Raw genomic sequence first — 15,588 nt, forward strand, 5'->3', positions numbered from 1 at the left:
CTGTAAGGTCTACACCTGTTTTATTCGGCGCATGTGACAAATAAACTTTGATTTGAAATCAAAAGAAAGACCTCAGAAAAAATATTGTAGACCTCCACAAGTCTGGTTCATCCTTGGGATCAATTTCCAAACACCTGAAGGTACCACGTTCATCTGTACAAACAATAGTACGCAAGTATAAACACCATGGGACCATGCAGCCGTCATACCGCTCAGGAAGGAGACGCGTTCTGTCTCCTAGAGATGAACGTACTTTGGTGCGAAAAGTGCAAATCAATCCCAGAACAACAGCAAAGGACCTTGCGAAGATGCTGGAGGAAACAGGTACAAAAGTATCTATACCCACAGTAAAACGAGTTCTATATCGACATAACCTGAAAGGTCGCTCAGCAAGGAAAAGTCAGACTATGGTTTGCAACTGCACATGGGGACAAAGATCGTACTTTTTGCACGGGGGTGGCAGCATCATGTTGTGGAGGTGCTTTGCTGCAGGAGGGACTGGTGCACTTCACAAAATAGATGGCATCATGAGGATTTGAAAATGATGTGGATACATTGAAGCAACATCTAAAGACATCAGTCAGGAAGTTAAAGCTTGGTCGCAAATGGGTCTTCCAAATGGACAATGACTCCAAGCATACTTCCAAAGTTGTGGTGAAATGGCTTAAGGACAACACAGTCAAGGTATTGGAGTGGCCATCACAAAGCCCTGACCTCAATCCTATAGAACATTTGTGGGCAGAACTGAAAAAGCGTGTGTGAGCAAGGAGGCCTACAAACCTTACTCAGGTACACCAGCTCTGTCAGGAGGAATGGGCCAAAATTCACCCAATTTATTGTGGGAAGCTTGTGGAAGGCTATCCGAAACATTTGACCCAAGTTAAACAATTTAAAGGCAATGCTACCAAATACTAATTGAGTGTATGTAAACTTCTGACCCACTGGGAATGTCCTGAAAGAAATAAAAGCTAAAATAAATAATTCTCTCTACTATTATTCTGACATTTCACATTCCTAAAATAAAGTGGTGATCCTAAGTGACCTAAAACAGTTTTTTTTTTACTAGGATTAAATGTCAGGAATTGTGAAAAACTGAGTTTAAATGTATTTGGCTAAGGTGTATGTAAACCTCCCGACTTCAACTGTATAACTAACCCGTCAAACCATAGAGACCAAGCAGCTTCCCAAATTACACCTTATTGCCTTCGTAGGGAACAAGTAGGGTTGAAGGTAGTGCACTAGAAAGGGAATATGGTGTTATTTATGATGCACACAGGTGGCTGTCAGGAAAAAACAGCAATTATTAAAGTTTAGAAGCAACATAAAAACCATCCCAACTCACACAGTAAGCAGAGTAATCACCCACAGCCCAGGCTGAAATTCTGACGGGAAGGGAGACAGTACTGTACAGTGTTAAAGTGGTTTCTGAACTGGGTCTGTACAGTGTTAAAGTGGTTTCTGAACTGGGTCTGTACAGCGTTAAAGTGGTTTCTGAACTGGGTCTGTACAGTGTTAAAGTGGTTTCAGAACTGGGTCTGTACAGTGTTAAAGTGGTTTCAGAACTGGGTCTTTACAGTGTTAAAGTGGTTTCTGATTTGGGTCTGTACAGATTTTGAGGATCTTTAGCACTCTATCTCTGTGTATCTGAGCTGTGTTTGATATATCATACCAATAATATAAGTCGATTGATGTATCATACCAATACAATAATATAAGTGAAGAGGCGCCTCCAGGATGCTGGCCTTCTAGGCAGAGTTCCTCTGTCCAGTGTCTGTGTTCTTTTGCCCATCTTAATCTTTTCATTTCATTGGCCAGTCTGAGATATAGCTTTTTCTTTACAACTCTGCCTAGAAGGCCAGCATCCCAGAGTCGCCTCTTCACTGTTGACGTGAGACTGGTGTTTTGCGGGTACTATTTAATGAAGCTGCCAGTTGAGGACTTGTTGAGGCGTCTGTTTCTCAAACTAGACACTCTAATGTACTTGTCCTCTTGCTCAGTTTTGCTCCAGGGCCTCCCACTCGTTCTATTCTGGTTAGAGCCAGTTTGTGCTGTTCTGTGAAGGGAGAAGTACACAGCCTTGTATGAGATCTTCAGTTTCTTGTCAATTTCTCACATGGAATCGCCTTTATTTCTCAGAACATGAATAGACTGATGAGTTTCAGAAGAATGGTCTTCGTTTCTGGCCATTTTGAGCCTGTAATCGAACACACATATGCTGACGCTCCAGATACTCAACTAGTCTAAAGAAGGCCAGTTTTATTGCTTCTATAATCAGGACAACAGTTTTCAGCTGTGCTAACATAATTGCAAAAGGGTTTTGTAATGATCAATTATTCTTTTAAAATGATAAACTTGGATTAGCTAACACAACGTGCCATTGGAACACAAGAGTGATGGTTGCTGATAATGGGCCTCTGTACTCCTATGTAGATATTCCATAAAAAATGTGCCATTTCCAGCTACAATAGTCATTTACAACATTAACAATGTCTACAATGTATTTCTGATCAATTTGATGTTATTTTAATGGACAAAAAATGTGCTTTTCTTTCAAAAACAAGGACATTTCTAAGTGACCCAAAAACTGTTGAACGGTAGTGTCAGTAGTTTGATTTATAATACCGATAATTGAAGTAGTTTGATGTATAATACCGATAATTGAAGTAGTTTGATGTGTAATACCGATAATTGAAGTAGTTTGATGTATAATACCGATAATTGAAGTAGTTTGATGTGTAATACCGATAATTGAAGTAGTTTGATGTATTATAACAATAATATAAGTGGACAATGAAACCCAGCGAAACATTGTCTCTCAAGGTCAGCTGAGCGGTCTACCAGACTCAACAATATGAGAGGGAGGGAGGGAGGGAGGGAGGGAGAGAGAGAGGGAGGGAGGGAGGGAGGGAGAGAGGGAGGGAGGGAGGGAGAGAGAGAGAGAGAGAGAGAGAGAGAGAGGGAGGGAGAGAGGGAGGGAGAGAGGGAGGGAGGGAGGGAGAGAGGGAGGGAGAGAGGGAGGGAGAGAGGGAGGGAGGGAGAATGTGATTGCTACTAAACTATCTCCATTTAGTCTGTATGAGCATCGGACCCTGGGGACTTGAAGCAGACAGACATTGAACAGAGACAAACCTCAATTTCACATCCTTGTAGAAAAAAAACAATTTTTTGGCTTACTACTGGCGTAGTAGAAAATAAGAAAAGCTCTTTCGTTTCCAGGATGTTTTATTGGAGTGACCCAAGTAACTGACAATATTTATACCTCCAGGAGAGAGTTGTTTTCCTCCTAATCTGAGCCCAGACGTAACCTCATGTCCAAGACGTCCCCCACCTGACGCACCGTTCAGTGTCGAGGAGAGATATCTCTCTGTGTGTGTGTATAGGGAATATTTACTTGCAAGAAACTCTATATTTGTTTGGATGGAGATGTATACAGACAGGGAAGAAATGTGTGTGTGTGTGTGTGTATACTGTGTGTGTGTATTGTGTGTGTGTGTATTGTGTGTGTGTATACTGTGTGTGTGTGTATTGTGTGTGTGTATACTGTGTGTGTATACTGTGTGTGTGTGTATTGTGTGTGTATACTGTGTGTGTATACTGTGTGTGTGTGTGTATACTGTGTGTGTGTGTATACTGTGTGTGTATTGTGTGTGTATATATATTGTGTGTGTGTGTATTGTGTGTGTATATATTGTGTGTGTGTGTATACTGTGTGTGTGTATACTGTGTGTGTGTATACTGTGTGTGTGTATACTGTGTGTGTGTGTATACTGTGTGTGTGTGTGTATTGTGTGTGTGTGTGTATACTGTGTGTGTGTATATATTGTGTGTGTGTATACTGTGTGTGTGTGTATACTGTGTGTGTGTGTATACTGTGTGTGTGTGTATTGTGTGTGTGTGTATTGTGTGTGTGTATACTGTGTGTGTGTGTGTATTGTGTGTGTGTGTGTATTGTGTGTGTGTATTGTGTGTGTGTATACTGTGTGTGTGTATACTGTGTGTGTGTGTGTATTGTGTGTGTGTATTGTGTGTGTGTATACTGTGTGTGTATACTGTGTGTACGGAGGGTTGATTCAAGACAGGACAGTAAAAAAAAAGAAGCATTTTTTGTTTTTTAAATCAAATCAAATGTCCTGTCTCGCCACAAAGATTAAAGACTCAGATCTTTTCTCTACCAGCAGGCTCTTTCTAGCTGCTATTTTCAGCACATAATCTGGTTGGAATTAGCTGAAATGTTTGTTGAAGATACAGCATAACAGTTGGTCACAGAGAAACAGTCATTCCCAGGCCACAAAGAGAAGACCGAGGGCGAACAAACCTCATAACCTCACTGTGGCTAAGACAATAAAACATGGGACAACACAACATTGGGTAAAAAATAAAAAATAAAACTGTTTGGAATTCAGTTTTGTTTTGTGTGTGGTGCTTCCTTTGACCTGTATAATTTAATGTGGGTTTACAGTACTGATTTAAAAATAAATAAATTACAAGTTTGTTAATTTCTCTCTTCAATTTACTGAAACTTTTCCACAGAAGAGCAACAAGGTGAAAGCTGGGAGAAAGTTTCGTTATTGGAGCCGTCTGTTTCTCTCCCAGTATCTGACATTGATAAAGTCTGACAGCCTCTAAACTTTTACCTTAAGACAATAATCTACATAACAGACAATAATCTACACAACAGACACTAATCTACATAACAGACAATAATCTATTTAACAGACAATAATCTACATAACAGACAATAATCTACATAACAGACACTAATCTACATAACAGACAATAATCTATTTAACAGACAATAATCTACATAACAGACAATAATCTATTTAACAGACAATAATCTACATAACAGACAATAATCTACATAACAGACACTAATCTACATAACAGACAATAATCTATTTAACAGACAATAATCTATTTAACAGACAATAATCTACATAACAGACAATAATCTACATAACAGACAATAATCTACATAACAGACACTAATCTACATAACAGACAATAATCTATTTAACAGACAATAATCTACATAACAGACAATAATCTATTTAACAGACAATAATCTACATAACAGACAATAATCTACATAACAGACACTAATCTACATAACAGACAATAATCTATTTAACAGACAATAATCTACATAACAGACAATAATCTATTTAACAGACAATAATCTACATAACAGACAATAATCTACATAACAGACACTAATCTACATAACAGACAATAATCTATTTAACAGACAATAATCTATTTAACAGACAATAATCTACATAACAGACAATAATCTACATAACAGACAATAATCTACATAACAGACACTAATCTACAAAACAGACAATAATCTATTTAACAGACAATAATCTACATAACAGACAATAATCTATTTAACAGACAATAATCTACATAACAGACAATAATCTACATAACAGACACTAATCTACATAACAGACAATAATCTATTTAACAGACAATAATCTACATTACAGACACTAATCTACATAACAGACAATAATCTACATAACAGACACTAATCTACATAACAGCGAGAGCTTTAGGCACAGACAGACAGACAGACAGACAGACAGACAGACAGACAGACAGACAGACAGGTCACATTCTCGCTCCCAGGAGTCCGAAGATCTTTCTGTCTGTCTTTTCAGAAAGGGGTATAGATGGGGATTGTTGTACAATTCTGGAGGTCTGCCTTTGATCCATCCTGCTCCATCAGGGATCCATCCTCCTGCCTTTTGATCCATCCTGCTCCATCAGGGATCCATCCTCCTGCCTTATGATCCATCCCGCTCCATCAGGGATCCATCCTCCTGCCTTTTGATCCATCCTGCTCCATCAGGGATCCATCCTCCTGCCTTTGATCCATCCTGCTCCATCAGGGATCCAACCTCCTGCCTTTGATCCATCCTGCTCCATCAGGGATCCATCCTCCTGCCTTTTGATCCATCCCGCTCCATCAGGGATCCATCCTCCTGCCTTTGAATTTTCCTGCTCATTCAGGGATCCAACCTCCTGCCTTTGATCCATCCTGCTCCATCAGGGATCCATCCTCCTCACATTGTGCTGTGTCCTTGGGCAGTGTGTGCAGCTGTCTTTTTGTACTTGTGTGTGTGTGCGCACCTGTGTGTGAGTCTGTGTGTCTGTGTCTCAGGGAGAGTAGAAAATCAAGTTTGTGTGTAGAGAGTGTAGTGTGTGTGAGAGTGGATGTCCCCAGAAAGTCTGGTTGACAGTGAGTGTGTGTGAGAGTTAATGTCCCCAGAAAGTCTGGTTGACAGTGAGTGTGTGTGAGAGTTAATGTCCCCAGAAAGTCTGGTTGACAGTGAGTGTGTGTGAGAGTTAATGTCCCCAGAAAGTCTGGTTGACAGTGAGTGTGTGTGAGAGTTAATGTCCCCAGAAAGTCTGGTTGACAGTGAGTGTGTGTGAGAGTTAATGTCCCCAGAAAGTCTGGTTGACAGTGAGTGTGTGTGAGAGTTAATGTCCCCAGAAAGTCTGGTTGACAGTGAGTGTGTGTGAGAGTTAATGTCCCCAGAAAGTCTGGTTGACAGTGAGTGTGTGTGAGAGTTAATGTCCCCAGAAAGTCTGGTTGACAGTGAGTGTGTGTGAGAGTTAATGTCCCCAGAAAGTCTGGTTGACAGTGAGTGTGTGTGAGAGTTAATGTCCCCAGAAAGTCTGGTTGACAGTGAGTGTGTGTGAGAGTTAATGTCCCCAGAAAGTCTGGTTGACAGTGAGTGTGTGTGAGAGTTAATGTCCCCAGAAAGTCTGGTTGACAGTGAGTGTGTGTGAGAGTGGATGTCCCCAGAAAGTCTGGTTGACAGTGAGTGTGTGTGAGAGTTAATGTCCCCAGAAAGTCTGGTTGACAGTGAGTGTGTGTGAGAGTTAATGTCCCCAGAAAGTCTGGTTGACAGTGAGTGTGTGTGAGAGTTAATGTCCCCAGAAAGTCTGGTTGACAGTGAGTGTGTGTGAGAGTTAATGTCCCCAGAAAGTCTGGTTGACAGTGAGTGTGTGTGAGAGTTAATGTCCCCAGAAAGTCTGGTTGACAGTGAGTGTGTGTGAGAGTTAATGTCCCCAGAAAGTCTGGTTGACAGTGAGTGTGTGTGAGAGTTAATGTCCCCAGAAAGTCTGGTTGACAGTGAGTGTGTGTGAGAGTTAATGTCCCCAGAAAGTCTGGTTGACAGTGAGTGTGTGTGAGAGTTAATGTCCCCAGAAAGTCTGGTTGACAGTGAGTGTGTGTGAGAGTTAATGTCCCCAGAAAGTCTGGTTGACAGTGAGTGTGTGTGAGAGTTAATGTCCCCAGAAAGTCTGGTTGACAGTGAGTGTGTGTGAGAGTTAATGTCCCCAGAAAGTCTGGTTGACAGTGAGTGTGTGTGAGAGTTAATGTCCCCAGAAAGTCTGGTTGACAGTGAGTGTGTGTGAGAGTTAATGTCCCCAGAAAGTCTGGTTGACAGTGAGTGTGTGTGAGAGTTAATGTCCCCAGAAAGTCTGGTTGACAGTGAGTGTGTGTGAGAGTTAATGTCCCCAGAAAGTCTGGTTGACAGTGAGTGTGTGTGAGAGTTAATGTCCCCAGAAAGTCTGGTTGACAGTGAGTGTGTGTGAGAGTTAATGTCCCCAGAAAGTCTGGTTGACAGTGAGTGTGTGTGAGAGTTAATGTCCCCAGAAAGTCTGGTTGACAGTGAGTGTGTGTGAGAGTTAATGTCCCCAGAAAGTCTGGTTGACAGTGAGTGTGTGTGAGAGTTAATGTCCCCAGAAAGTCTGGTTGACAGTGAGTGTGTGTGAGAGTTAATGTCCCCAGAAAGTCTGGTTGACAGTGAGTGTGTGTGAGAGTTAATGTCCCCAGAAAGTCTGGTTGACAGTGAGTGTGTGTGAGAGTTAATGTCCCCAGAAAGTCTGGTTGACAGTGAGTGTGTGTGAGAGTTAATGTCCCCAGAAAGTCTGGTTGACAGTGAGTGTGTGTGAGAGTTAATGTCCCCAGAAAGTCTGGTTGACAGTGAGTGTGTGTGAGAGTTAATGTCCCCAGAAAGTCTGGTTGACAGTGAGTGTGTGTGAGAGTTAATGTCCCCAGAAAGTCTGGTTGACAGTGAGTGTGTGTGAGAGTTAATGTCCCCAGAAAGTCTGGTTGACAGTGAGTGTGTGTGAGAGTTAATGTCCCCAGAAAGTCTGGTTGACAGTGAGTGTGTGTGAGAGTTAATGTCCCCAGAAAGTCTGGTTGACAGTGAGTGTGTGTGAGAGTTAATGTCCCCAGAAAGTCTGGTTGACAGTGAGTGTGTGTGAGAGTTAATGTCCCCAGAAAGTCTGGTTGACAGTGAGTGTGTGTGAGAGTTAATGTCCCCAGAAAGTCTGGTTGACAGTGAGTGTGTGTGAGAGTTAATGTCCCCAGAAAGTCTGGTTGACAGTGAGTGTGTGTGAGAGTTAATGTCCCCAGAAAGTCTGGTTGACAGTGAGTGTGTGTGAGAGTTAATGTCCCCAGAAAGTCTGGTTGACAGTGAGTGTGTGTAATTGAGCCTATCTATTTGGGTTCAGTAAATGTTTGTACATGAGAGCATGTTATTGGCAACTTGACATGTATTTGCTTGTATATGTTTGTGTGTTTGTGTGTGCGTGCAGTTCCATGTGACAGTTGTGTGTGTGTTTGTGTTTATCTGTGTGTTTGTGTGTGCGTGCAGTAACAGTTGTGTGTGTGTGTGTGTGTGTGTGTCTGTATTTGTGTCTGTTTTGTGTGTGTGTTTATGTGTGTGTGCAGTAACAGACGTGTGTGTGTGTGTTTATGTGTGTGTGCAGTAACAGACGTGTGTGTGTTTATGTGTTTATCTATCTATCTATCTATCTATCTATCTATCTATCTATCTATCTATCTATTATCTACCATGTTACCTGGACTCACCATAATACCTACCATATTACCTGGACTCACCATAATAACTACCATATTACCTACCATAATACCTACCATATTACCTACCATAATACCTACCATATTACCTAGACTCACCATAATACCTACCATATTACCTACCATAATACCTACCATATTACCTACCATAATACCTACCATATTACCTGGACTCACCATAATAACTACCATATTACCTGGACTCACCATAATACCTACCATAATACCTACCATAATACCTACCATATTACCTACCATAATACCTACCATATTACCTGGACTCACCATATTACCTACCATAATACCTACCATATTACCTGGACTCACCATAATACCTACCATAATACCTACCATAATACCTACCATATTACCTACCATAATACCTACCATATTACCTACCATATTACCTACCATAATACCTACCATAATACCTACCATATTACCTACCATATTACCTACCATAATACCTACCATAATACCTACCATAATACCTACCATATTACCTACCATAATACCTACCATATTACCTACCATATTACCTACCATATTACCTACCATATTACCTACCATAATACCTACCATATTACCTACCATATTACCTACTATAATATCTACCATATTACCTACCATATTACCTGGACTCACCATATTACATACCATATTACATACCATATTACCTACCATATTACCTACCTTAATACCTACCATATTACCTACCGTAATACCTACCATATTACCTACCATATTACCTACTATAATACCTACCATATTACCTACCATATTACCTGGACTCACCATAATACCTACCATATTACCTACCATAATACCTACCATATTACCTACCATAATACCTACCATATTACCTACCATATTACCTGGACTCACCATAATACCTACCATATTACCTACCATATTACCTGGACTCACCATAATACCTACCATATTACCTACCATAATACCTACCATGTTACCTACCATATTACCCGGACTCACCATAATACCTACCATATTACCTACCATATTACCTGGACTCACCATAATACCTACCATAATACCTACCATAATACCTACCATATTACCTACCATAATACCTACCATATTACCTACCATATTACCTACCATAATACCTACCATAATACCTACCATTTTACCTACCATAATACCTACCATATTACCTACCATATTACCTACCATATTACCTACCATAATACCTATCATAATACCTACCATATTACCTACCATAATACCTGGACTCACCATAATACCTACCATAATACCTACCATAATACCTACCATAATACCTACCATATTACCTACCATATTACCTGGACTCACCATATTATCTACCATATTATCTACCATATTATCTACCATATTATCTACACCTTCTCCCCTCAACACCCCCTCCACACCTTCTCCCCCTCTCCCTCCACACCCCCAAAACCCTTCTCCCCCTCTCCCCTCCACACCCCCAAAACCCTTCTCCCCCTCTCCCCTCCACACCCCCAAAACCCTTCTCCCCCGCTCCCCTCCACACCCCCAAAACCCTTCTCCCCCTCTCCCCTCAACACCCCCTCCACACCTTCTCCCCCTCTCCCCTCAACACCCCCAAAACCCTTCTCCCCCTCTCCCCTCCACACCCCCAAAACCCTTCTCCCCCTCTCCCCTCAACACCCCCAAAACCCTTCTCCCCCTCTCCCTCTCCCCTCCACACCCCTAAAACCCTTCCCCCCCTCTCCCTCTCCCCTCCACACCCCTAAAACCCTTCTCCCCCTCTCCCTCTCCCCTCCACACCACTAAAACCCTTCTCCCCCTCTCCCTCTCCCCTCCACACCCCTAAAACCCTTCTCCCCCTCTCACTCTCCCCTCCACCCCCCTAAAACCCGTCTTCCAAGTAGTGATATTTGATAATGACCTGTATTTTGCCTGTCAGGAATGAATGTTCTCTTAGTGTCAAAACCAACGCTTTAAGAGGGAGGAACACTTTTGTACCTTTCGTTCTAGCCTTTAGGGGCTGTATCACACAGCCCTTTAAGTATGGTGTAATGCGAAGCCATAGGTATCCTTACACGACACAGAGCTGTCGGAGGTGGGTTTGAAGACAACGTGACAGGATCAACCTCTCTGTCATGGCCCGAAGGGGTATATCGTACAGCTCTGTCAGGTGCAGCCATTCTGTGTATAGGTGTTGTTTTTAATCTATAGGGCTGTTGGGTGTAGCCTACTAAAACCTGACAGAATCTAACCTTTACATCGTCTATAAACACATGTATTCCCAGCTAGCTAGTGGGTTAACATTGTCTATACATACCTCTGTTGCCAGCTAGCTAGTGGGTTTACATAGTCTATACATACATCTGTTACCAGCTAGCTAGTGGGTTAACATAGTCTACACATACGTCTGTTATCAGCTAGCTAGTGGGTTAACATAGTCTATACATACATCTGTTACCAGCTAGCTAGTGGGTTTACATAGTCTATTCATACATCTGTTACCAGCTAGCTAGTGGGTTCCCTCTCCCTCCACACAGCCCTCCCTCTCCCTCCACCCAGCCCTCCCTCTCCCTCCACCCAGTCCTCCGTCTCCCTCCACCCAGCCCTCCCTCTCCCTCCACTCAGTCCTTCCTCTCCCTCCACCCAGTCCTCCCTCTTCCTCCACCCAGCCCTTCCTCTCCCTCCACCCAGCCCTTCCTCTCCCTCCACCCAGCCATTCTCTCCCTCCACCCAGTCCTTCCTCTCCCTCCACCCAGTCCTCCCTCTCCCTCCACCCAGCCCTCCCTCTCCCTCCACCCAGCCCTCCCTTTCCCTCCACCCAGCCCTCCCTTTCCCTCCACCCAGCCCTCCCTCTCCCTCCACCCAGCCCTCCCTCTCCCTCCACCCAGTCCTCCCTCTCCCTCCACCCAGCCCTCCCTCTCCCTCCACCCAGCCCTCCCTCTCCCTCCACCCAGCCCTCCCTCTCCCTCCACCCAGCCCTCCTTTCCCTCCACCCAGCCCTCCCTCTCCCTCCACCCAGCCCTCCCTCTCCCTCCACCCAGTCCTCCCTCTCCCTCCACCCAGCCCTCCCTCTCCCTCCACCCAGCCCTCCCTCTACCTCCACCCAGCCCTCCCTCTCCCTCCACCCAGTCCTCCGTCTCCTTCCACCCAGCCCTTCCTCTCCCTCCACCCAGCCCTCCCTCTCCCTCCACACAGCCCTCCCTCTCCCTCCACCCAGTCCTCCCTCTCTCCCTCCACCCAGTCCTCCCTCTCCCTCCACCCAGTCCTCCCTCTCCCTCCACCCAGCCCTCCCTCTCCCTCATCCCAGTCCTCCCTCTCCCTCCACCCAGCCCTCCCTCTCCCTCCACCCAGCCCTCCCTCTCCCTCCACCCAGCCTCCCTTTTCCTCCACCCAGCCCTCCCTCTCCCTCCACCCAGTCCTCCCTCTCCCTCCACCCAGTCCTCCCTCTCCCTCCACCCAGCCCTCCCTCTCCCTCCACCCAGCCCTCCCTCTCCCTCCACTCAGTCCTCCCTCTCCCTCCACCCAGCCCTCCCTCTCCCTCCACCCAGCCCTCCCTCTCCCTCCACTCAGCCCTCCCTCTCCCTCCACACAGCCCTCCCTCTCCCTCCACCCAGCCCTCCCTCTCCCTCCACCCAGTCCTCCCTCTCCCTCCACCCAGTCCTCCCTCTCCCTCCACCCAGTCCTCCCTCTCCCTCCACCCAGCCCTCCCTCTCCCTCCACCCAGCCCTCCCTCTCCCTCCACTCAGTCCTCCCTCTCCCTCCACACAGCCCTCCCTCTCCCTCCACCCAGCCCTCCCTCTCCCTCCACTCAGTCCTCCCTCTCCCTCCACACAGCCCTCCCTCTCCCTCCACCCAGTCCTCCCTCTCCCTCCACCCAGTCCTCCCTCTCCCTCCACCCAGCCCTCCCTCTCCCTCCACTCAGTCCTCCCTCTCCCTCCACACAGCCCTCCCTCTCCCTCCACCCAGCCCTCCCTCTCCCTCCACCCAGTCCTCCCTCTCCCTCCACCCAGTCCTCCCTCTCCCTCCACCCACCCCTTCCTCTCCCTCCACCCAGTCCTCCCTCTCCCTCCACTCAGTCCTTCCTCTCCCTCCACTCAGTCCTTCCTCTCCCTCCACCCAGTCCTCCCTCTCCCTCCACCCAGTCCTCCCTCTCCCTCCACCCATTCCTCCCTCTCCCTCCACCCAGTACTCCCTCTCCCTCCACCCAGCCCTTCCTCTCCCTCCACCCAGTCCTCCCTCTCCCTCCACTCAGTCCTCCCTCTCCCTCCACCCAGTCCTCCCTCTCCCTCCACCCAGTCCTTCCTCTCCCTCCACCCAGTCCTCCCTCTCCCTCCACCCAGTCCTCCCTCTCCCTCCACCCATTCCTCCCTCTCCCTCCACCCAGTCCTCCCTCTCCCTCCACCCAGCCCTCCCTCTCCTCCACCCAGCCCTCCCTCTCCCTCCACCCAGCCCTCCCTCTCCCTCCACCAGCCCTCCTCTCCTCCACTCAGTCCTCCTCTCCCTCCACACAGCCCTCCCTCTCCCTCCACCCAGCCCTCCCTCTCCCTCCACCCAGTCCTCCCTCTCCCTCCACCCAGTCCTCCCTCTCCCTCCACCCAGTCCTCCCTCTCCCTCCACCCAGCCCTCCCTCTCCCTCCACCCAGCCCTCCCTCTCCCTCCACTCAGTCCTCCCTCTCCCTCCACACAGCCCTCCCTCTCCCTCCACCCAGCCCTCCCTCTCCCTCCACCCAGTCCTCCCTCTCCCTCCACCCAGCCCTCCCTCTCCCTCCACTCAGTCCTCCCTCTCCCTCCACACAGCCCTCCCTCTCCCTCCACCCAGCCCTCCCTCTCCCTCCACCCAGTCCTCCCTCTCCCTCCACCCAGTCCTCCCTCTCCCTCCACCCAGCCCTTCCTCTCCCTCCACCCAGTCCTCCCTCTCCCTCCACTCAGTCCTTCCTCTCCCTCCACTCAGTCCTTCCTCTCCCTCCACCCAGTCCTCCCTCTCCCTCCACCCAGTCCTCCCTCTCCCTCCACCCATTCCTCCCTCTCCCTCCACCCAGTACTCCCTCTCCCTCCACCCAGCCCTTCCTCTCCCTCCACCCAGTCCTCCCTCTCCCTCCACTCAGTCCTCCCTCTCCCTCCACCCAGTCCTCCCTCTCCCTCCACCCAGTCCTTCCTCTCCCTCCACCCAGTCCTCCCTCTCCCTCCACCCAGTCCTCCCTCTCCCTCCACCCATTCCTCCCTCTCCCTCCACCCAGTACTCCCTCTCCCTCCACCCAGCCCTTCCTCTCCCTCCACCCAGTCCTTCCTCTCCATTCAACTCTACCCCTCACACCCCTCCACTGCTATTAGGTTTTCCTGCAGCCTCCCTCTAGTCGCCCCTGACCCTTTTTTTGGTTCGGTAGATGAGTTCACGCTGCCTCCTCCCAATCCAGCCCTCCCTCCCTCTCTCTCCAAATCCATCCGTCCGTCATGGGTATCGTAAACCTCAGCTATCAGACTGTGTTAATCTGTTAGTGGACTGTGTTAAATCTGTTAGAGGACTGTGTTAAATCTGTGTTAATCTGTTAGAGGACTGTGTTAAATCTGTTAGAGGACTCTGTTAAATCTGTTAGAGGACTTTGTTAAATCTGTGTTAAATCTGTTAGAGGACTGTGTTAAATCTGTGTTAAATCTGTTAGAGGACTGTGTTAAATCTGTGTTAAATCTGTTAGAGGACTGTGTTAAATCTGTGTTAAATCTGTTAGAGGACTGTGTTAAATCTGTGTTAAATCTGTTAGAGGACTGTGTTAAATCTGTTAGAGGACTGTGTTAAATCTGTTAGAGGACTGTGTTAAATCTGTTAGAGGACTGTGTTAAATCTGTTAGAGGACTGTGTTAAATCTGTTAGGCGGTTTTGTTAAATTGCAGGGTGGAATGTGTTGTAAGTGACGGCGGCGTTTGTGTATGAGGCGTGGAGGCTAGACTGTAGGTCTCTGATGAGTGATGAAAACCCTTTTTACCCCCAAACCTCAACCTCTCTCATTCTGGCCCAGAGCCAGATTCAGCTGCCAGCCTCCTGCTACAGTGGTGTGTCCCCTCGTCTTTCCCCTGTTGCTCCAAGGGCGGTGGGTCCCCCCCAGCTGTGGTGCCTCCTGCCTGGGAAAGGAGCCCATTCCTCAGCCCCCGTGCCCTTCAGCCCAAAGCTCCCGGCCCTCATGACAGCCCTTAGACTTTGGAGGGTTCTTTTAGTGCCACATTCATCAGCGTGTAGTGTGTGTCTGAGTGCGGTGTAGGGTGTCTTTTGCCCTCTCCAAGGTGAGGAGGACCATCACTCAGCACAGCTCCCCTCCAAGGTAACATCTCAGCTTCAGTCCTGTGTTGTATCACTCAGCACAGCTTCCTGTCTCAGCTTCAGTCCTGTGTTGTATCACTCAGCACAGCTTCCTGTCTCAGCTTCAGTCCTGTGTTGTATCACTCTGCACAGCTTCCTGTCTCAGCTTCAGTCCTGTGTTGTGTCACTCTGCACAGCTTCCTGTCTCAGCTTCAGTCCTGTGTTTTATCACTCTGCACAGCTTCCTGTCTCAGCTTCAGTCCTGTGTTGTATCACTCAGCACAGCTTCCTGTCTCAACTTCAGTCCTGTGTTGTATCACTCAGCACAGTTTCCTGTCTCAGCTTCAGTCCTGTGTTGTGTCACCCTGCACAGCTTCCTGTCTCAGCTTCAGTC

The sequence above is a fragment of the Salvelinus fontinalis genome, chromosome 1 (assembly GCF_029448725.1).
Source record: "Salvelinus fontinalis isolate EN_2023a chromosome 1, ASM2944872v1, whole genome shotgun sequence".
NCBI lineage: Eukaryota > Metazoa > Chordata > Actinopteri > Salmoniformes > Salmonidae > Salvelinus > Salvelinus fontinalis.